Genomic DNA, 23,908 nt, shown 5'->3' on the forward strand with positions numbered 1-23,908 from the left:
GTTCACGAAACATAACGACAATAGGGAACGAAACTTCTGATCTCTTCACGTAAAAAACAGATAAACGGTTCTTATGCATAGGCTATTGTTATGGCATATTGTGTGTTGCCTATATTGACGTGCTGATGTCACTCTTGAACACTCTTTTTTTCTACGACAACCTTCAGTTTAGCGACAATACGTGCCCGATTTTCTGCATTTATCTCCATGTGTTGGGAAGACGCGACCACTGTAAAACCGTTTCTTCTGGTTGAAAAGGTGCTGAGAGATTTTGCGAAAATACATCTAGCAATCATGGCTCTGCCTCGATGCCTTTTTCTTGGCTTAGTCGCACTGATGTCCACGGTTGCTGTTGTTGCGCAACCGAGGAATCATGCCGCTAACAGCGACCCAAAGCTCTGGGCTCTCCTCGTGGCAAGCTCTAAAGGCTACGACAACTACCGGCACCAGGCCAACATCTACCACGCGTATCAAGTGCTGCACAACCGCGGTATTCCTGACGAGCGCATCGTGGTCATGATGTACGATGACATCGCCAATTCCAGTGCAAACCCAACACGAGGAGTAGTCGTTAATCGTCCCAGCGGTACAGACGTTTACAAGGGCGTCCCCAAAGACTACACAGGAGACCTCGTCAGCCCGCAAAACTTTCTCGACATCCTCCAAGGAAAGAAGGTGAAAGGCGGCAGTGGTAAAGTTATTGCCAGCGGACCGAGTGACCATATCTTTGTGAACATCGTGGGCCACGGAGCACCTGGTCTGATCGCGTTTCATAACGGCACACTGCACGCCCGACCCTTCATGAAGGTCATCAAAAGTATGAAGACGCAGAAGAAGTTCGCGAAGATGGTGATATATATGGACGCCTGTGAATCTGGTTCCATATTCGACGGCCTGCTTCCCAACAATGTGAACGTCTATGCCACGACATCGTCCAACCTTCGTGAGCCTGCGTACGCTTGCTACTACGACACATACAGAAAGACGTTCTTGGGCAGCGTGTACAGCGTCAATTGGATGGAGCACTCTGAAAAGAAAGACCTGCACAAGGAGACACTCTTCGATCAGTTCACTATGGTAAGAATGGAAACCAACACTAGTCATGTTATGGAGTACGGTGACAAGAGCATCGGAGGACTTTCGGTAAGCGAATTTCAGGGTGAAAAGAAAGTAAATCCGGTCGTACTTCCAAAGCTTGCATATGACGCCGTTCCCAGCCGGGACGTTCCCATTGCCATTCTAAGGAGAAAACTCGAAAAGGCGTACTACGCTTACGAAAAGAAAACTTGGAAGGATAAGCTGCGGCAAGCTCTTTTGAACCGGTCATTCCTGAAGAAGAAAGTCGATCAGATTGCATCGTTCCTGGCTCGAGATAACCCGTATGACGCCGACTTGTTGCTTACTTCCAGGCGGCGGCTTACCAACTTCGACTGCTACGAGAAGGCAGTGCGTCATTTTAACGACCGGTGCTTCAATCTCTCGAAAAACCCCTTCGCCCTTGAGCATCTGCAGGTTTTGGTGAATATGTGCGATTCGTCATACAAGCCTTCGCAGATTCTTGAAGCGATGGACGTGTCATGCACTCACCCGACTGTTGTAGGTATTGTGTAAATAAATGTTTTCGAAACTATGAAAGTACGTTTGTTTCAGGGTTTCTTTTCCAGGCAGATAGTGAAACCGCTAATAGCGTGGCACTGCAAGTTATGATTCGTAAGTTCGAAGTTCTATTTTGCTTGTGCGTCGTGTGCGCATGTTTGAATGCATAAGAACTTGCGTGCGACAAAAAAACCCTGCGCAGCACACACTGCTTGCGAATGCGTATATTCCTGATCATTTTGATACGAGGAAAATGGTGTGAGAGGTTCGTTTTTTTTTATTAGACAAAAATCGATGAAGCCCGACAGATAACGAAAAGAAAAATAGTATAGGGCACATTGTAGTTTCTAATCATAATATAACAATTAGGCATGAACGGAAATAAATACGAGAAGAGAATTTGCCGCGGGTGGGGTTCCAGCCGACTGCCTCTCATCCGTCCTGAATTTTGTGGCAAAGGGAAATATTTTGCCCCTGGAAGATCAAAGAGATCTCATGCACTATGCGAATCGATGTAATGCGAAGCAGTCAACTAGGAGAAGCATACACCACAATGTTTGGCTTTGAGGCAAATCGAGGCACTCATGTCATAACATTTCCTTCACAGTCACGTTTGCTCGCATGCATGCACGTACAATCTGGTACATACCATGCTAATGAAACTTATCTTCTGGTGCATACACACATGACCTGTAATTTATGTTCCTGACGCACTCATGTCATGCCATACCACTTTTGGCATAAATGCAGTGAATGAAACGGCCTTGAGTGCGCCAAGATGAACTCTTGTAAACCATGCAGTAAAGGACAGGCATTTCACGAATTTCATGTTACCACCTGCCACTTATGTTCGTCATAATACCCATGCCACGTCATACTTATTCTGACATATATCACACTAGCCAAACAGCCGCGAGGGCACTATGAGCTTGACATGTAAGGCATGAAGTACATGGCATGCATTTCACGATTTTCATGTTATGACCATAGCAAACTGGACGCATTGTCTAGTTAACCTCCCTGCCTTTCCTACATTCCTTCTCTCTCTCTCTCTCTCTCATGTTATGACCTGCCGTTTACGTTCGCCATACTGTAATGCTACGCCATACCGATTTAGGCATAAATCAAGCTAGTGAAAAATGGATAAATTTTTCCGTAACATATAGGACTTTACGCCCGTCCTCGTTTTTTCTGTCCGTCCAAGCACCCCGTTCCCGCTATACAATTCGTCATGACATACCAACTAGCCCAAGCCGCTACCCTTCTAATTTATAGGTAAGTAGGCAGAAATATTTTTCGGGGGGGGGGGGGGGAGGTTCAACCATACTTTATGCATGCGTTTGTATGTGTGCGTGTATATATACGCAAGCAAAATTGAACTTTTGGCAGGGGCTTGAACTCCTCCCCCTCCCCTTGGCTATGACTGCGTATCCAAAGGGGGGGGGTAGCGTAGCCCCAGTGACTTTCGTGTGCACAAAGTCGTAGGCTGCTAGATAGATAGATAGATAGATAGATAGATAGATAGATAGATAGATAGATAGATAGATAGATAGATAGATAGATAGATAGATAGATAGATAGATGAGGATAGATAGATAGATAGATAGATAGATAGATGGATGGATGAGATGATGGATAGATAGATAGATAGATAGATAGATAGATAGATAGATAGATAGATAGATAGATAGATAGATAGATAGATAGATAGATAGATAGATAGATAGATAGATAGATAGATACGCTCAAACTGTTAGAAGTTCTCTAAGAAATGCTTCGCATTTGAAGGCACATAACCCAAAAAATTATTCAGCAACGTCCCTGTCGGACCATTACTTTTCAAATGCCAGCAGCCCCAACGTCGTTGAAATGCACACGTCTCCTTCACACTACATTTAATGAACAATTGGTGCGAACCTAGCGAAATCAGGCACATAAGTACAATTCGTGCCAGCCAGTAGTTTATATTATCTGCGCAACAAAGTGATTACAAATATCATCAAGCTTACTTGCTTTAGTCGTCGTATTTGTTCAATATTCATTTCACCGTACATGATACCCTACATTCCTAATTCATTCCATTTGTCATCATGGCTGTTAACCGGCAGTTGTACTGGCTCGATGATGCATTGTTTTTCCTTTCGTGATCTCTAATCTTCCATTTGCATTTCACCTTCCTCTAAAGTTACCTTCATAATATTACCACCGTACATCGGATATTTGATATTTGACACGTGGACACATGTAATGCCTTCGACGAGAGGCAGTCACCATTATCAGAAAAAACTGAATATTTAAATAATGTTCTCTCTAGATGAGTTCGAGCGTGTGCGGGCGTGCGTGCCGTGTTATGTAGAGTCTCGCACCATGAAAAGGGTACTAATTCCTGCGAAAATATTTCGGCAGCTCTGATGCGGCCTCGCGTTCATTCAGACCGTCACGCGCCTCGGCGAGCAGTGAATTTTTCTACCGGCCGCAGCGGCTGCCATCAGTCTTGAATGAACATCTATGCGCATTTTTTTTTATATTGCCTTAAGTTGCATCTCAATGTTCATGACCTTTGGCCTCAACGTCCGAAGATTCAAGCTGAGAAGTTCATCTTTTCGCTTCAAAGAGCATTCTTAAATCTTAAAGAACTGCGCTTAGTAATAGCGCCTTCTAGGCGGTGATAAATTGAAAAAAAAAAAAAAAGATAGTTGTTTGCCCCATACAGCTTTCTAATTTTGTTCATTGAGTTCCACCAAATTATGTGTGCGTTATGTTGTCTTCAGACCGTGCCGTAGTGCATTATTGAAATCATAAAAAAGCGCGACTAGTGCGAAGTTCCGTAAATTTTTTACTGCGACTCTACAGCGCCAAGTATAGTGTTATGAGCCGAACAGCACTGTCGGGGAAACCAACTGGACGTTACGTGAATTGCGCTGACGAACGCATACCTTGGTTTCTGCTCTGTAATATACCTTCGGGATAGCGTGAATGTGTTTCTTAATAATGAAGTTTTGTATCTCGGTATAATGTCACGAGCTTTTAATTCACTTCTTATTTCACTACTATTGTTATTACTTTTCATTCACTACTACTTTTACTACTATTCATTCAATACATTCATTTACCAAGTGGTGTCAAGGACGCTTTCTCATAAGGCTTCACGGGACGAGACATTACTTGCACCGCGTGAGAGAGCACATTCGGGAATTTACTTCGTGCTCGCTTTGATTTATTGGATAAGAGGACACGCACTACACGAGGAAGTATTTCTCAACGCAATCTTAGACCTCCAATCAGCGCGCTGGAGCGCAACCACAATGCACAATATGCCCTAATCGCTGGCATCAGAGTGTGCTTGTTATGCGAACACTCCTACACACAAAAGATTGCTTTCACTTCCAATATCAGTGACGCCTGAGGCGTGTTTCCTATTTCGCGCGAACAATAAGCAGTGATTATCCTTATCTTTCGAGGGCCTTTCTCTAACAACGACTACGGTTGCGACTCACTGGTCAAGATTTATCGATACAACGGACAATGCGCCATATCTCTCATGTACGACTGTCGTCAGCACACGGTCAGATGATCAGTAGAAAGTCATTGTAAAAGCCGTCAGTGCGTAGGATGAGCTGATTACAGGCCGCTTTATACTGCGCAAAGTTTTCCCTAGTTAAATTGTTCTCGCAGTCCAGGCGCTGGCTTCATGATGCCTAATAGACGGTACAAGAAATATTCCTAGGCCGGCTTTGTCTCTTTTTCAACCTTTTCTATGAGTGACGGTACATAGAAAAGGGCGTTTTGAAGGGTATATTTGAATCTAATCAAAAGTAGGCCTGTGAAAGCATACACAAGTTCAAGGAAACAGAAAGCACAAACACGGTATCATTACAATTTGTTTTTTCATTTCGACATACAGGGTTTTGATTTCGGCATACTGCTCTTAGACACAGCGGAAAAAAGTGTCAAAAATAAGCCTACAAATAAGATTCGTGCAGGAAGTCTTAATTGTGGGTGGCGAAATAGGCTATGTATCTAAGGATCCAGCTCCGTTGGTTGGCTAAGCCGGAGGCCTTCGGGACAGAATTGTGGAAGAAGACATAAAAGCAGACATGGGAATAACTTCAGCAAGGGTGTAACTGTCCCTTAGCGCATTGTGGCGTCACAAAATGGGCCCTATACACCACAGGAGTCGCGGTATTGTTGGGGTCAAAGAGCGGTCACAGATAGGGTTAGCGAAGGCCCGACACAAAGCATTCATGACGTTGCATTTTCCTGGCGATTTATGCCACCAGGCTAATCGCACCCTCACGGATGTAAAAGGCCGCGTGTCGTATGCCGTATTGTTTTCGACTGAGCAGATGTCCATGAGCATCTTCAGGAAAATGTGGAATGGGGTCCTGTACAACATGTGTATGGGCTTCAAAATTTGCTTTAGCAAGATCCGGCAAGACCACTCGCGGCGCCCACTCAACGCCTTTGTCGACAGCTGTAGAGCCCACACATTTGTGAGTTTTATTAAGGTGAAAGCCCTAGATGCCTCATCAAGCGCGAAAACTGACCGTGGGCGTCCCGCGGCGTCGGGGATAACACGACTGATGCAAGAAATCATTACGCGATGACGTCACCATACGACATCATGATGGCGTCACAGATCGGCGAAATTTATGGCGTCATTGTGACGTCACGTGACGTAACATCGTCATAAATTATGCATCGATGACGTCATCGTGAATGACGTCATGAAATGCATCTTATCTTTGTCAACGATAGGCCCATCACGGAGGCAGTGTAAAACCAGCTGAGGTGCCTTCGATCCTGGAGGCTATGCAAAACCACAGTAGGTGCAGAAAGCCTTCCGAGCGTGGCGGCGCAGGAACAATACATCGACTGAGAAGAAAAATAGGATGGTTTTCGCTATCCAGGCGTCTCAGTTGTGTGCATAAAGGGCCTTGTGGTTTTTTTTAAGGTAATCACAACCAAAATATTTCACGTATATCCTATGTAGAAGCCGAGAATACGAAAATTGCTTAAGTGGAGTATGCTTTAAATATGACATGTGCAATAGCATCATGATATGGTGACATGCATTACAAGTAGCACACAACCTCGCCAAGTCTCTTGACTACAAAAGCCCGGAAGTATGTGCCATAACAATGAGATCGCAACAGTGCCCTCTTTAAGAGGCCGTGCTACAAATTTGCGGTGCATATAACGGGCGCATTATTACGTTGTTCAAGAAAGCTGGAAAGTATTTCATATCAAATAGTGGTTCCAGGTGAACAGTTCCAGGTGAATAGGTATGCGCTATCTGTGCGCTAAAGGGAATTTTCTTTTCCTCTCAGCACCTGTTTCGTGACATGTCAGTTTCCGATGTAGCGACATTCCTGTTGGGTCACAAACTGGAATGTCGGAAAATGGGATGTCGCGACCTTCCCTTTCGCGTTTCGTGATACTCAAAACACTGTGCATCTACCCCCATCTACCACACTTCGGATGTCCACCATCAGCCAAAGAAAAATATTAGGTAATCGTAATGTTCACTTAGGTACTTTGGATGGCGATAGCCCCTAGCGTTTAGGAGCGCCGCCACACAGAGGCGACTGTCATGCCCTCAAGCGATCGTGGCGCGAAGGCCACTTTACCACGGAGCCGGCACTTGGCGGAACGAGGGGTAGGCGCGCAGTAGCCCTACGTTTGCGTACTACGTACCCACAAATCGTCAAGTTTCTATGGTCACTTATGCTGAACAAATGTACTAGTTTGTGCATATTTGTAAACTCTATTTGCTGCGCTACCAGCAGGAAAGAAGCAGCGAGACAGGAAAGAGCGCAGACTACCAACAATGTGGTTAGGTAGGAAAGGAAAAAAAATGTGGCGCTTGGTACAAATGCGGTGTTCTTTCACTGCTCTGCCAGCGGTACAGTTTTGTAAATGAATCTTTGTGTTGTGCGCATCGTGATGGCGTAGTGTGGCATGCCTATATATATTGGCTTCTTCAAACTGACAAATAACAGTTGGTAGTCTGCGCTCCTTCCTGTCTCCCTCCCTTTTTCCTGCTGGTTGCGCAGCAAGTCGAGTTTACAAATATGAACCAACTAGTCTGCGTAGAAGTATTGCTACTTTGTGCAGTTTCGATGCGCCCCTATCACCCTTGAATTAGTTTTCATTAATTATCCGGCAAATTAATTGTCCCTTTTATACTCTAAAAGTATGCTCCAATATCGCTTCTCTCTCCAATATCATATATTTCTGGTAGAACGCACAAACAACGGCCTGCTTAAACAGCTTCGCTGTTCATAACATCGTATTCGTGAGGATACGATGGTCTCCCATTGGAGGCTTTCAAACGAGGCTCATCAGCAGGATAGCTGTGAACTTGGCTGATTGGCGCACAACTATTCAGAACAAATGGCACAATATTAGGAGGTAGTAAGGATGACAGAAACAGCGCTGCCTAGCAAATATTCTTTATGATATTTTCAATTCCAATATTCTTGCTTCTCTGCGCAGCTGGTGTTTGCTCTATATGTAAGGTGAAAACGCAAGAAACAATGGTTGTTAGTCAGCGCTCTGTCTCTCGTCCCGTTGTTGAACTGTTCGTTCCGCTTGGACTCTTAGCGGCGCTGTGGACAACTGTTTATTCAAGTGGCATTAAAAGGTTTTGTTTCACGAGTTTGGAAGCGCTGTGCCTTGACTAAAAGTCCCCTGCTTGCAGGTTTTCTAGATTTCCTTAGCTGCTGATACACACGGACAAAACAGCCATATGAAAGAAGCTTGAACTGTTTCGACAGAAACAGGATGCCATCTCTTCTCTTTGAACAGGGTCGCTTTGTTTCTCAGAATAACTACTGCCTCGAGACTTTTGGCTGTATCAAAAAGGCCATGGTCGGTTTTAACCTAGCAAACAAAAACTCAAAGGCCCCTTATATATTCGCCTAAGATGACTCGAAGACGAAAGCCATTCTCTTCTTCTTTTTCTCAATCGAAGTATTGATCCTAAACCCCCCCCCCCCCCCGAAATCTTTCTGGTAATAAGGCGGCAATAGGCGCTAGTTGGTACGTATTTATGCTTGTGATTCGCTGCCGGAGGACTCGGACCAGAGAAAACGAGGAAAACAACACAGGGTGATGCGCAAACTCACAACTACTTTATTTCAATCATGTACAGCCCTATGTACGTACAAGAAAGAAAGGAACACGAAAATACCGGGGGAGGGGGGGTTAAGTGATTAGGCAGTAGAACACAAAAATAAGAAAAAGAAGCGTATTAGGGCTTCAAACAATGTCAATGAGTCCTCCGGCGGCGCATCAGAAGCTTGAAATCTTTCTGCACTTAACGGGGTTTTGCACTGCCTCCAAAATCGGAGGCATTGCAAGCTTTCGGCACTTCACCTTGCTTTGTCCCACCACTGTGATCGGCACAATTTTGACCATAGGTCGGCAAACTCACTCACGAGTCGACTCACTCAGGCTCAGATCGGGCCGTGAGTCTGAATCTGAGTGAGTCCTAGTGAGTAATAATTTGGTGAGTTTGAGTCCGAGTGAGTCCGGCTGAGGAAAATTTTGTATGAGTGTGAGTCCGAGTGAGTCTGGTTGAGGAAAAGATTGGGGAGTCTCAGTCTGAGTGAGCTCTAAGCGCAAAATATATTTCTTGAGTGAGTCTGAGTGAGCTCCACCTTCTATTGCCGACCTATGGTCCTATCTACTCATCTTCAGGCTTACTTATCAGCCATATATCGGCTTACGCTTATATTCAACTCTATTCACACATATCTCAACGCACTAGCGTTCACGCGCAACCTCTATATAAATTGTTCAGAGGCGTGAGGGGCATGCCCTACTTCCGCAAACTCTTTCACGGGAAGTTCTTCATAAAAATATCTCGTGTGAGTAGCGTATTTCATAACAATGTCCTTACTCAATGGAAACCACTTATAACACGTATTTGAAAGTACAAGACCAAAAGGCGTATCGTAGACCACGAATTATGTCAAATATCAGCATTCAAGAGCATTAACGTCATGATCACAAGAGCTAATTTTACGCTAGCGGACTCATGAGTCGACTCTGTCGGGCTCGCTCAGACGCAGGTCAAGCCGTAAGTCTGAGTTTGAGTGAGTCAGGCTGAGTAATATGTTGGTGAGTTTGAGTCCGAGTGAGACCACCTGAGGAAAATTTTAGTGAGTCTGAGTCCGAGTGAGTCCGGTTGAGGAAAATTTTGGTGTGTCTGAGTCCGAGTGAGCCATAAGCACAATATATATTTCTTCAGTGAGTCCGAGTGAGCTGTACCTATTTTGCCGACCTATGCGTTTGACCGAGCGATGATGCCATGTGATGACACCATAGTGGCGTCATAATGGCGTCGCACATTTTCGCAACCTGTGCCGTCATGATAACGTCATCACGTGAGGATGAATTTTTGCATCACTCGTTTTGACGCCACCGACGCGGCACGCCGACGGTCAATTTTCGCGTTTGGTGAGGCATCTAATGCTTTCGCCTTATGATATATTGCATCGGCAGCGGTGCCGTACTAGTGCAGTGTCATCAAGGAGCTGGACACGTAATAATTTATGCCAGCCGTTTTTTCAAGCGCAACTATACTTTGGCGGAACAAGAATGCTGGGCAGCTCTTTTCCCGTGCACAAATTTCGTCCTTACATCCATGGACGACCGTTCCCTATCGTTACCAACCACCACGCTTTATGCTGGCTGGTGAATTAACGTGAACCGAGTAGATGACTGGTATGTTCGTCTCTTCGACTACTGAAGCACGACTAAGTCATCTTGTACAGGTCTGGGCGTCACCACGCTTATGTAGAATGACTCTCCTGCCTTCCTCTGAAAACGACGGAGTGTGACGAAGACAGCTTTGATTACTGTTTTTGCCTCCATTTATTGCACATTCCCAGACACGAGGACATTCAAGGTAGAGCAAGAAAATGATAGTAGTTTGGAACAGCTATTTCTCTCTACATCGTGCCCTGAAGCCACCCGTCACTTTTGCGTCCGTGAAGGCCTGCTTCACAAGACCAATTCTTCGGGTAAAGACGCACGCTTCATTCTGGTCGTGCCACAGAGTCTACGATTGGACATACTGAGAGCCGTGGACGACGATGTGACTGGTGGTCATCTGGGGCTCATCAGAACTTTAGACCGGATTCAGAAGCCCTTTTACTAGCCCAGAATGAGAGACACAGTGAAGAACAATGTCGCAAGTCACGAACAATGTCAACTCTATAAGCACCCTCCGACTGCTCCGCCGGGTCTTCTCCCACTGAGAACGCCTTGTCTACCCTTTGAACAAGTAGGTATCGATCTTCTGGGACCATTTGCACGATCATCTAACGACAATCGATGGGTGATAGTATGTGTCGACCACCTGACCCGCTACGCAGAAACGACGCCCATCACCTGACCCATTACGCAAAGACTTGGTTGTACCATCTTGAACAGCCGCGTGCTTGGCAATGTTTTTCCCGAAGAAGCCCGCCGTATTACTCGTATTCGTCATCGCGGCACCGATTGAGAATAATAATAATATCTGGGGTTTAACGTCCCAAAACCACGATATGACTATGAGAGACGCCGTAGTAGAGGGCTCCGGAAATTTCGACCACCCGGCGTTCTTTAACGTGCTCCTAAATCTAAGTACACGGGCCTCAAACATTTCCGCATCCATCGAAAATGCAGCCACCGCGGCCGGGATTCGATCCCGCGACCTTCGGGTGAGCAGTCGAACGCCATAACCACTAGACCACCGTGGCGGGGCGCAGCACCGATCGAAAGAACGCTATGACAGCTGACGTCTCTCGGTCTCGTACACCAAATGAGCCACTGTGGGGCTGTGGACCCCGCAACGTAAACGTGGCTTATGCGAAAAGTTATTACCCCAGTACACTGACCAATTCGTCAATGTTGATCGCTTGAGCGACTTCGCGTACGTGGTGGCACACTTGATGTTACCTGGCCGCCGCTCAAGTCAGACCCAGTTGGTACATGTTTTTATACAGGAAATAAACAGTGCATATACGACTTAAATAATAATAATAATAGTTGTTGGGGTTTAACGTTTCAAAACCCACGATATGATTATGAGGGACGCCGTAGTGGAGGGCTCCGAAAATTTCGACCACCTGGGGTTCTTTAACGTGCACCTAAATCTAAGTACACGTGCCTCAAGCATTTTCAACTCCATCGAAGCAGATACGGGGCGAAGCGAAGGAAACACACGAGGGCGGGCGCTGTTTCCTTCGCTTCGTCCCGTATCTCCGCTGTTTATTCCTTCTATAAAAACATGTGCCAAGTAGCCCGCCTTTTACCGTTTGTTCAGTTGGTACATGTTGCCCGTCTTAACCGGTTTCATCCTACACATCCTCAGTTATTGGGACTTGCCAAGCGGGGTCCGTCTGGGAACCGGGGAATGCAACGGGTATGCGCCAAGCAAGGAGAAGAAGACTTGAAATACGTTCGCATATTTGTGTAACGTCAATCACTTCTGCGTATTTACGAGACTTCGTCCTGCGGCACAGATGTAGTCATGCGCAGCCTAAGCTTAAACAAAATAACAGCACATGACAGATAGTGGTGCTGCGGCCTAGCCGTAACAACGGAAAGCTACTAAGAAATGAAACATGCATTCCGAACCGGCTAATTCACACGGAAGCAGCGAAGGTACACTCGAACACATGTTTTATCTCGTCGTAGCTTTCCGTTTTTTACCGTTGGGCCGCGCCACCAGTATCTGTCATCTGCGGCTAATTTGTTTCTGTTGAATTTGTGTATGAGTGTACAAATGTGCCTCTAGTGCGAGTTCCGAAAGTTGAGCATGTCAGCTAATTACAACAGCATTTGTCAAACGTTATTACTTAAATCGGAGCGATGTGCTTTTATTAGAAAATATGCCTAATAATTACGCTAAGAAATAGTAACAACTTGCGGTATGAATGGAAGCTAGATGACACGACCTTGTAAGAGAGGTGAAAAGCAGTGTCACTTCGTTTATGTATGTGGAGCTCATAATATTGATTATGCTATAACCAACTATACAGATCATTAGCTCCATAGGTACGTTTGCAGTAAGTACGGAAATATTTCCCTTTTGGCAGCATTTGAGTTCAGACCAACGTGTATGCGACGGGGACTCCCATTTTTCGCCAAGCTGCATATGACATGGAAAACAATTCACCAAAATTTCATTTTTTAAAGCTGCGCATCAAGACTTTCAGCGAGAGTAAGACAGCGTGGCACACCGTGATATTGTGAAGAAGGAACTATTTTGCTGGAAATGAGGTACTACTTGGTTTTTGTTTGTTTGTTCACTGGAGAAGCACATGTCCTAAACAACACAGTGCATATTCATAGACAATTTGCAGCGTAAGCAGAAAGATACCGGCCGAAGAATGTTGTACACATGACACCAGAAACGCTCTTTCGTCCCGTGTGCTAACACTGCAAAGACGAAATGTACGAGTAGCTCAGCGTCTCGAGACGCAATATTTTCTTGCTTCGTGGTATTTTTTGTACCATCTCGGGATCACGTCGCATTTTCGTCTGATAAGTTAAATTATAAGCAATTATAAAATTAGGTCAACTTCATTCAATCAGCATCGTATCGCGCGATCTTTCGACTGTCTCTCGCATCGTTTTGCTGCTTCCTGCGATTCTTTTTTTCTTTGTGTCGTGCTTGTATGAGTTGCAAAATTAGTGAATAAATTTCGCATGCACAGATGTTCCATCAGACAATGTTATATGACTGTCGGACGCTCTACGCTTATAAAGTTTCTCTTGAGTGACAATAAGGGAAAAGTAGCGTCGTATTTTCCCAAACAGCATCAAGCGAAATTCCGCAAGAAAATACCGCTAAGGCAAAGGCATGCGCTTTTGTTGAATTTTTTTCAGTGCTTCCTACGTCATTTGCTGGGGTCAGTGTAGTGCGATACCGCAGACTACTGCAGACGTTCTCTTTTTTTTTTTTTTCTTTTCATGCAGCGCATACTGATCTTTACGTGTTAAGTGTGCGCTGAAATGCCTTCAGTTTATTGACACTGACCAAAAAATGACACATTTTATTGGTTGCTAACCCAAACTACGTGGGTTCAATTCTGGCGGCGGCAGTCGCGATTCGATGGAGGTGAAATGCTGGAAATATGTATTGCAAGATTTAGGTGCACGTTGAAAAACCTCAGGTGAACAAAATTTACGGAGTACTCCACTACGACGTACCTCAAGCCACATCGCGGTTTCGGCAGACAAAACCCTAGCAAATATTTAGCTTCAGTTAACCGCGTTGAAAGCAGAAACACGAGCCATCGCATATCTCACTTCTGCCAATAAAAATATGGAGCTCAAGAATCTCGTATGAATAAACGCATAATCCAATACATTTTTTATACTGTGGTCACCTGTTATATACGTATTGCAAGATACATATTGTTAGCTCACGTAAACAATATATTTCAGGCGTTTGTTTACAGTTGAGATGAACCTTATACAGAGCAAGTGACACTTCCACTGCCTCTGATGATCACTGGAAGGTGCGCCATCCCGTAAGCTGGGCTACGCACTCGAGCAGATCACAAATCTCAAGGGGCACTGCTCGCTCTCAGCTCCTGAAACCATTCGCCTTGGATGGTTCGCCAACCAATGGGCGCGTCGGACTCTTCGTCGTAGGTGCCACCCTTACCCATCGTGTACATGTCGGAGTCATCATAGTTGTCATCATATGCTGCGTAGAAACGAAAGAAAAGGAAGAAATAACGAAAGCCGTTAGATCACAATGCTTAGCAACGTGAGACGTAGAGCATGCCGTGAGATGTTCCAGTCCCCTAAAGGAGGGAACGATGTTACACGATGAAGCGTAATCACTCCGACTATTAACCGAATGATATAGTCAAGCGTCCTTGCACCTCCTTATGGTTTCCAAATGCCACGTTCAGTGACGGTTAATTCGGAATAACATCAGTGAATCTCGCAAGTCAGGCATTTGTATACTGGAAAAGCTGGAAGCGATCACGGTAGCCTGACACGGTGTCATTAAGGCTTGGGGCCTTGAAAGGAAAGCAGTATTTCTGCCTAAATGTGTGAATACGATAGCAAGTTTCAGTGACATGAGTAAAAGAACGTTGTTATACCGTCACGCCTTGTGCAGGTGCATGTGCTCGCTTTGACCATTGCGGGTCTCCATAACAAAGTGAACTGACAATCTACAAATACCCACTGGTTATCGTGTTCCTTGTTTAGCGTCTAGTTCACTGATATTCATCTTTATTAATGGTCCTGTTATCAAACCGGCAGTAGTAGTGACGCTGAGTGATAACACAACACTCGAGACAATATAATGAGCGTGTACAGTCTACGCTGGCCCTTCAGAGCGGCTTTTTTTTTTAATTGTGGGAAATTATTTCACTCAAGTGGAAAACGTGCCCAGCAGTGAAAAACCGCGAATTGTTGCAAATGTGGTTTTGTAGTCGACGTCGGCAATAACTACCAACGTAATTACTGTCCTCAAACCTTTGAAAAGCGTCAGGATTTGTTGAATGTTTATAGATTTCTTTATACGGCTGAAATTCAGCAATACATTCGTTAAAATAAGACTTCACATGATAATATACATGAGCACCGACGGTGTTTATTTGGGATTAACTACCGAAAGTGTAAAGCGCAATCAATACAGGCCCATCACTTTATTTCGGCAAACTCAACAACACAACAAGTAACCCGGCAGCTCATCTAATCATCTGACACGACCACGCGGTCAGAAGACTCAGCTTGACATACTCACATTCCGACAGGCTCGAGCGGCCCTTGCGTTTGATACCCACAGCCTGGAAGAAGACACCCAACTGTTTCGAAAACTTCGCTGCGCACAGCCGAAATACGAAGGTTGGACACTTATTTTGATATGCAGTAATCGACAGAAGACATTATTGAATTAGTGGAAATCATAGCCTTCACCTAAAAAGAAACTGAAGTATGTAAAAAAAAACTATTACAAAACGCGCGTCATTAAGATTGTCTCACTTAATCAAAGACACCGTTAGTTCATCGCCGCAATTTCTTCGGCAAAGCGAAGGCGTTCTCCTGCAGTACGCCCTTACTTTGTATCCTCCGCATCCTCTGTGGACAGTGCCCTTTTCCGGAGTTACATCGTAAATGTGTCTGGTTGCATTCATTGCTTATTCATTGATTGACGTGCCCAAGCTAGTGTATGTGATACTGTGCTTGCTTACACACGTTCCAAGTTAGGTTTGATGTTCCAGTGAATAAAAAATTATTTGTGAATGTTTCCGCTGCTCTTTGTTAGGGCCAGTGACGTGCGTCGTTTTCCCTTAATTGGTGCTTCAGCATACTTGTTTCAGCATACACGCTAGCAATGAATAGTTTTTCATTACTGTTCCCCTACCTCTGCTGTGAAAATATTCGTTCCTGCCTGACTAGGACGGGAGGTGGGTCCTCTGTGAGGCACCTGTGGCTAGCAGCGAATCTACGGACAGTTTGTGTTGGCTTCACCTCCTCTTATGCTCTTCATTTCATTGATTATATATATATAAATAAAGCTTCTTTTCACTTGTGCGTCAAACACCTCGCTTTTGCTATATATATATATATATATATATATATATATATATATATATATATATATATATATATATATATATATATATATATATATATATATATATATATATATATATAGGGGGACAGAGAAACAGAAAACCTAACGATGTACCCCACCCCCACCCGAAAAGTTTGCGGAACGCAGAATTTTCGAGAAAGCTATATTCCCGCTTTGTCTGAGACCATAGCCTCTAAACAGATGTTCCAGCCTGTAGTTGGCATTGGAAACTGCATTGCCATGCTAGATTAGAAGCGTCGTGCGCTAACAGAGGAGAAATACGCATTTGCAGGGGAGCCCACGTTCCGTTAACTTTTGTGGGCGGGTGTACGTCTACAGCGGAAGAAGAAAAAAAAAAGACCAAGCACTGCATGGCCAAATATGCACTTACGTATTGGCACTCATTGGCGAGATCGTCGCGTCGTTTCTCGAGGCATTTCTAGGGGGACAAAAAGGAAATGTTATTGCAAAATGCGAATCTCGAGCGTAACTGTCAGCGCGAATAGTCTTCTTTGTTGTAGCGTAAGCAGAAAGGTCAGAGCGCTGACCAACATTTGTGATGCACATGGCAATTCGTGACGTCTCTGTGGCTATAACGCTTCAATGCACTGATGCGGCAATAAACGCTTTGGTGTTCCGGACCTGTGAACTCTTCTCATGTTGTTCAGAAACAATGCGATAAACGGTTTATGTTAATGCGCGATACTGTTTTACAAATTATTGCGATAACCATTATACGGATACTCTCGGCTGGTTTTTGCCGTCGCCGTTATGTCCCGGATAGGTATATGTATGTACATATACATAAATCCACAAAGAAAAATAAATCAGAAGGAAAAAATTTCCTAAGCGCGCCACCAGGATTCGAACCTTCGACCCCTCGCAATGCGCTGCGTTAAACAACTCGGCCACGCGCCACCGGATGTTTAGCGTAACAACAACGAGCTATTTATATACACCATTTAACGCTAACAGCACCCAGAGCTCGGAGGTGCTTCATTGTGTGTAGTATCACCCGCGAGATTCACCGAAGGGCGCGCTTTTAGCAACGCTCCTACATTTTCCTTCGGTTTGAAAGCTGCCCTTGAGACTCGCACTAAAAGGTGGCCCGTTTCTGTACTCACTGACGATGTGGAACGCCGAGTAAACAATTCGTCGAACGCCACCGCGCGGCAGGAGGCGCGGAGGGATCACTGCACGCGCCGCAGTTTCAAAGCAAAAGAAGTCCAAGAGCATTGGGTTGTAGCGCGCTCCTCAAACAGGAAGAAGTAACAACCGTAACAGTTCGCGCTCGTCCTGTGTGTACCTGTGCGTTCTTTTCGAGTGTCCTTCCTTGTGTTTGAGCAGCGCGCTGCAAGTGCCGACCTCTGACCGTTGTTAGTTCGCGGTCGTCCTGTGCGTGTTCTTTTCGTCAGTCATTTGCACTCAAGCGGCGCGTTGCAAGTATCGAGCTGCTTGCCGTTCTTCGAGTGACATTCTAATTTGTTGCTATTGCATTCATTGCTTCGCCGTTGCGGCGAAAGTGTGACTTCTTTGGAATAAAAATACAAGGCTATTGTGATAGTTACTGACGCATAAGCATGCGAGAGCAATAATGATATTATGAGGCATGCCATAAAGAGGGACTCCTCAGGAATTTTGACAACACGGGGTTCTTTAACGCGCACCTACGTAGATCTCACTACTTGGGTGTTTTTGCGTTTCGTCTCCGTCTAAATGCGGCTGCCATGGCACAGCATAGAACCTGAGACCTTCAGCTTAGATACGTTCCCTTGTAAGGTGCCACGGCGGATGCACTTATATTTGTGATACTCGAAATGCGAGCGCGTAACTTAAAGAGGGACTTAGGAAGAAAATTACTTGTCCTTGTCTTCCTAATTCCCTGTTTAAGTTACGCGCTCGTATTTCAAGTATAATGTATCACCAACTCGCCCGATAAGCCATTTTGGCACTTATATTTATGCGCATTTAAAAGAAACCCCGGTGATCGAAACTAATCCCAAGTTCTCCACTACGGCATGTCCCATAATCATATATTGCGGCTTCGGCGCCTGAAACCGCTGAATTTAATTTAACCTTTCCATGCGTTTCTTTTTTCAAGGGACAGCATCGGCTCTTGCTCCATCACTGCACTGTCTGAGCAATACCTATAACAGTACTACTAAAAGTGATTCATATTCATGTGAAGAGGAAGAGTGATATGTGCTCTTTGGTAGACTCGTAAAAAATGTTGCAATGAGTTAGCTCTGCTATGCCATGATAACGTAGCGTTAGCAAAGGTTCAGCTGATTGTACTTAGCTTTCCTGATTGTCTAAGATTAGCTTGATTATCATGCTTTCTGCTGCTCCAATGACACACACATGGTATACATATTATGTGGCACATGTATATTTATTTTGCCAGGCAACTACTTCGGGATCCGATGAGTTAAGCTTCTCCGCTCTTCTGCGCCGTTGAGCAGCATTTGCGCTCTCCTTCTCCATGGCTAAACCATACTGGCAAACGCCAGTCAGAGGCGCTATCAAGCGTATCCAGCGTAGTATCAGACGGTGGCTTCACAGCGAAGGCGATTAGCTGCGCGCGCGCCGGCGCCACTACGTCTACCTCGGCTACGACGTCACTCCTCTGGAAAGCACAGACCGGCGGCAGCGAGTCGCGCGCGGCAGCGGCGGTGTGCGCGGGAGGTACCGGCTCCGATGCGCCAGCTGTGTGACATCACGGATCCTCGCGCATGCGCAGCACGGCTCTTCAGGAGCCACGCGAAAGTGGTTCGTCTAGGCCAGTGTAGCTAACGCTACAAAAAACCGTTCAGCCTAATTCAGTGAATCGTTCGGCTACACTTCTAGGCAGACTGGAGCAAGATCTATGGTTTTCTCCACACAATGTTATACATGAGGTTCAAGACAACTTCAGCGAAGCTTCATGGAAAATCTGATACAATATGCGAATTATGAAGCTAACCGTGTTTGACTATAACTATGCTTTTTGGAGTAAATACCCTTCGAATGAATGAAAGTTACCGAAGCAAGGTTTCATGCGTTGAGTTCATGGTGTGATTTCAGACGGCAAAACTGTTTGTACTTCCTAAAACATGGGCTCTCAAACTTTCTGACCTTGGGAAACCCTGACGGCTTTTCCAGAGAGCCGCAGAAGCTCTGTTTCATGAGCAAGAAGTCAATAGTCAAAAGCGATGGGCGGCCGGCAGTCATGCAAACGAAGCGCCGGACGTACAGAGGCCTGTTTTATTTTTTTGCAAAACAGAAAAGGAGGCATGCCAGTCGCACGGCGAAACGGCCGTCGATCGATACACCGGTCGTAAGGCTAAGCATAAAGGCTCGTGTAGCCCACAGCAGGCACGAAGCGACGCCTCTTACGCGTATCAAAGCGCTCTTTGAGCGTTTTGATTACAAAACTGACATTAAGCAGTGAGAAATCGCCGCATATGAAAACTGTGCCACGTGAACGCCGGCGCACCATGAGCCACGATTAAAGCGCCGAGGTACCCGTTAATGTCGTTTGAACTGCTTTGAACGCTCACGAGTATGAATTACAAGCGCTCCGCGCGTTCCCCGACCACATGTCCGCAATCACGCAAGTTTCATGGCGACCACTGGACGACGTGCCTTTAGTGTTGCTACCAGGTGGGTCTCTCGCTACCGGCAGACGTGGCGCGCGTTGGCTTCGTTAAATGCAACATGCAATGCCTATTTGTTTGTCTAAATAAATGGATTAGTTGCTAATAGAGGCAAAACGGGAGCGGGTTGCATTCGTTCTGGCCGCTCGCGGATCCTCAAGATGTCATTCACGGAACCCAGTTTCAGAACCCATGTCCTAAAACATCGCATTCAGTCCTTTTCATCATGCTATGCTATGTCATGCGTAGCCGTGGGGAGAATAGCCAAAAGTGCCGCCTTATTAAGCCCACCAGAGAACCGAATGACCTTGAAAATATGGCGACATCAATAAATGGGCCATGACACCCAATTTTTATCATAATCTGTGTTATGTGGATTATTCCTTGTGCATTCACATATAAGCTGGCGAAATTTTAGCGCATTTGGTCAAGCACTTAATTTATAACCGAATATTTTTATAAACAAGCGAGCGGCCCGAGAGTCTGGCAACACTGGTGCACTCGCAAGCCGTGACGTAAGAAGCAGCTAGCTGTGCAAGCGTCTGCATTGCGGCGAACGATATTGTTCTGTAGTCAGCTGTACGTGATATTGAGACATTTTAGCTTTCTTCAGCTTGGCACTGAAATTGAACGACTTGCAGCGGCTGAAACTTTGGTAGAAGACGACGGCTCCGTTCCGTGCTGTACATGACGTCACACGCGCAATGGCAAAATGGCGGTCGCCGGCGGTGGGCGGGGTTTATAGCCAGCGACTTCTAGGGCGTGTTTTAAATTGAAATATTCTTTTACGGCCCACTTTTGAAATCTGTATAAGCATAAAAGACCCAATACTTCTAGTTTTCGCTGAAAACCACAAACCTTTGGGCGACCGTGTCATGGCCCCTTTAAGTATGATAAGTGCCTCTCTAAGCCACGCAATGCAAGTCCTCTCGTAGTTGATGGTCTCCGCAACAGATGCGACCTGTGCCTGTTGTATGACCAACGCAGCCAATATGATATATAGCGTGGAACGGTCTGGCAGCTGCCAAGTCGTGCAATGCTTGTGGTTCTTTCAGAGTATACAGCAAACGAGGAACAACGCACAAAGAACATACGCACAAACGTAGAACGCGACACGTGCGCTCGCCTCCAGGTCGTGTTCAGATTGCGCTTTCGTACCAACAAGGCTCAATCTCTATTTAGGTCATAACATTCATGACCTTTACTAGTGTCCGTGCTGCGAGCGAAATCACTTCATCTACAGTTTTCCAAGTGCTGCGCGGAAAGCGCAGCAGAGTCACAGCGAAAGCTCGAAGAGCGGAATTTCTAGATCCCGTTATACGTTCTGTTGTGGCTACTAATACAACAACGCTAGCAACGCACTCACTACGGCACAAATCATAATTTTTGTGAAGTTGGGAAGCACCCACCACGACATTACTTGTCATTCTGCGGAGAAGCGAGGTACCATCTGTAAGGAATTGTGTGCAGTTTCTTGATGCGACGGCTAATGACAATGAAGAATTATGACTGAGCCTTTCGTAATGCGTTTGAAGCTTTAAAGGACCCACTAGTTACGTAATTCGCATTGTGTGACGCCCGGTCGTTATTTTACTCTCCCACCACGCTTTATAACATGCGCTAACGTGAGAAAGAGATAGAGAGAGGGAATTAACTTCATTCAGACCCTGAGGAAATAGATCGTGGGAGCCTTATGGGCTTCCTTGGCAACCAGTAGAAGTGCACTTGCGAGAAACCCCCTGCGCTATAAATCATCATAATTTTTGTGAAGTAGGGAAGCAGCCAATATGCAATTTTTCGTCATTCTGCGAAGAACCATGGTACCCGCTAAGCACCTCTAAGGCATTATGTGCACTTTGTTGATGCTGTGGCTGATGAAGATGAACAATTGCGGCAGAGCCCTTTGTAATGGGTTGGAAGCATTCAACAACCCACTCCTTGCGGAATTCGCATTGTGTGAAGCCTGGTTACAAAATTCGCGTTGTGTGACGCCTGTTTGATGTTTTACACTTCTACCACGCTACATTACATATGTTAACGTGGTTCGTTACATGAAGCCTGTATGGGGTCTATTTGCAAAGCGGCTGAAGCACCGACATGGCTCTGAGGTAGAACGCTGGGCTCCCACGCCGAGGGCCCAGGTTCGAGCCTCGTTCCATCGTGAATTTTTTTTTTCTTATTTCGTTTTTTTTTATTTCGAGCGATAGTGGTTACGGACACGGGCGGCGGCGGCAGACAACTACGGCGACAAAAACGGCGCTTGTTGTGATCTCATAACAGCTTTCGCTGTAAAAAAGGGTCTTTGCTAGGCCCATACAAATTTTGTGGTCACGCACACCTCGCTCGACTTTTTTTTTTTAACTAAAGAAGCGACGCATGTATGATTCAGTGCGTCGGATGCAGACGTCTTGTTCATATTCCGTACATGCCGGGCACAGATGGTCGAATGCTTTCATTTGTTTGTTTTCCGCTTTCAACCTCAAGACACCTGTTAATCCCTGTTCTCAGCCTAGGTATGTGCAGAATGACTTCCTAGTAGCACGCAATGTTGCAACAACGTTGAAGCAACTTTCTCAATGTTGCGGCAACGTTGTGTCAGCATTTGGTTCTTCTAGGGACGTATAGCTCCCCCTCCTTGTTCAGGACAAAAAAATTATCCTAAACTCTCTCGCCATCAGTGATTCATTTACAAAAAGTATCAACCTTTCCTTACCGTCGGTTTGCTGCACTTTTAAAATAATCCTTTCTACAACTCGTGAACCTAGTTTACAAATATGCTTGTCATTCCCGTTGTGGAAGCGTGACATTGCACTTCTTATGGCTAAACCGAATTACATCGTCTGGAATCCTCGGGGCGAGACTACCGCACCGTCCCGTTTTTTTATATTTAGAGAGGGTTAATTTGTTCAAGCAGTGCTGCCATTGTGAAACAAGGGAGAGCCATATATTTCTGCGTTCGTTAGGATAAACTCCCTATGGTATTCCTTAGCTCCGTACATGCGTAATCCACAATGTACCCGACACACCGTTCGACATTCACGTTTTATTACCAAGGAACCTGTAGAATACATAGTATGTCACACCATCTATCTCGTGTTCGGGCAACCCCTTGTTCTCTTAGCTTGCACTTTGGCTCGCATTAACTTTATCTTCGTTGAAATTCTAGATTGCATGACAACGCAAGCAAAAACTACGGCGAACTGATACCCCGCTCCTTGTTGAGAAAACAAAATCCCATTGAAGCATGATTTACAACATGTGAAGTTTCCGATCAGTTGCCTGCTGTACACGACTTGCTGCGTATTCACGTTGCTGAGGAAATACACTGCACAATTGAGTTTAGTTTTTACTGTGGTTTAATAATTTTACTACAGCGAAGACGAACCACAAAATCCTAGTGAATGAAGCTATAACGTATATATTAATTTTAGAAGCACAGAAAGTGGTGGTCTGTGGAGTATCCTATTATTCCTAGCCTAAAGAAAAAATTGTACTTACGCTAGCACGGGTGAGTTCATCAGCCTGCGAAAATCGGAAAAAGGACGTGGTTGTAACAAGAATAAATTACAAGCTGCGTAATAGAATATGTGTCGGTAGTCAGTATGGATAAGGTGCAAACCACGAAACTGCTTCGATTCTGAAAATTCAGCGTTGCTATACTTGTGGATAAAACTATGCACATTTTCTCTTTTTGCTACACAATTCTCTAAACACGTTTGAAGTATAGCTTAAAATGTTGTTTTAATTTCTTTTCCTTTGGGTAAGAGGTAAATTGTACGAAAACTAAACGGTGACATACCAAGTGTAAGCTATATAGTTTAGAAATGGCGAAATGCCAGCGGAATCGCATGAAAATATCATTTATCAATTGTCCTCAATTCAGAAAGCCGATGGAACGTTCTCATGAATATTACGCCATCTTAGACGTTGTGCTTCAATGCTACGCTAAAAAAACATAAAAAGCACAGCTTCAATACACTCTGAAGTAGTATAACAATGTAACGCCAGCTGTAAATTATTGCGTTAAATTCGCTTGAAGTAACGTGGTAATGCGAATTTTTTTTTTTCAGAT

General features: G+C 45.0%; 1 pseudogene; it reads left to right on the top strand.

Annotated features, from left to right (window-relative positions):
- Positions 1–294: 294 nt before the first annotated feature.
- Positions 295–1,611, top strand: LOC119386804 (legumain-like; annotated as a pseudogene).
- The last annotated feature ends 22,297 nt before the right edge of the window (positions 1,612–23,908 follow it).

The sequence above is a fragment of the Rhipicephalus sanguineus genome, chromosome 3, assembly GCF_013339695.2.
Source record: "Rhipicephalus sanguineus isolate Rsan-2018 chromosome 3, BIME_Rsan_1.4, whole genome shotgun sequence".
NCBI classification, from domain to species: Eukaryota; Metazoa; Arthropoda; class Arachnida; order Ixodida; family Ixodidae; genus Rhipicephalus; species Rhipicephalus sanguineus.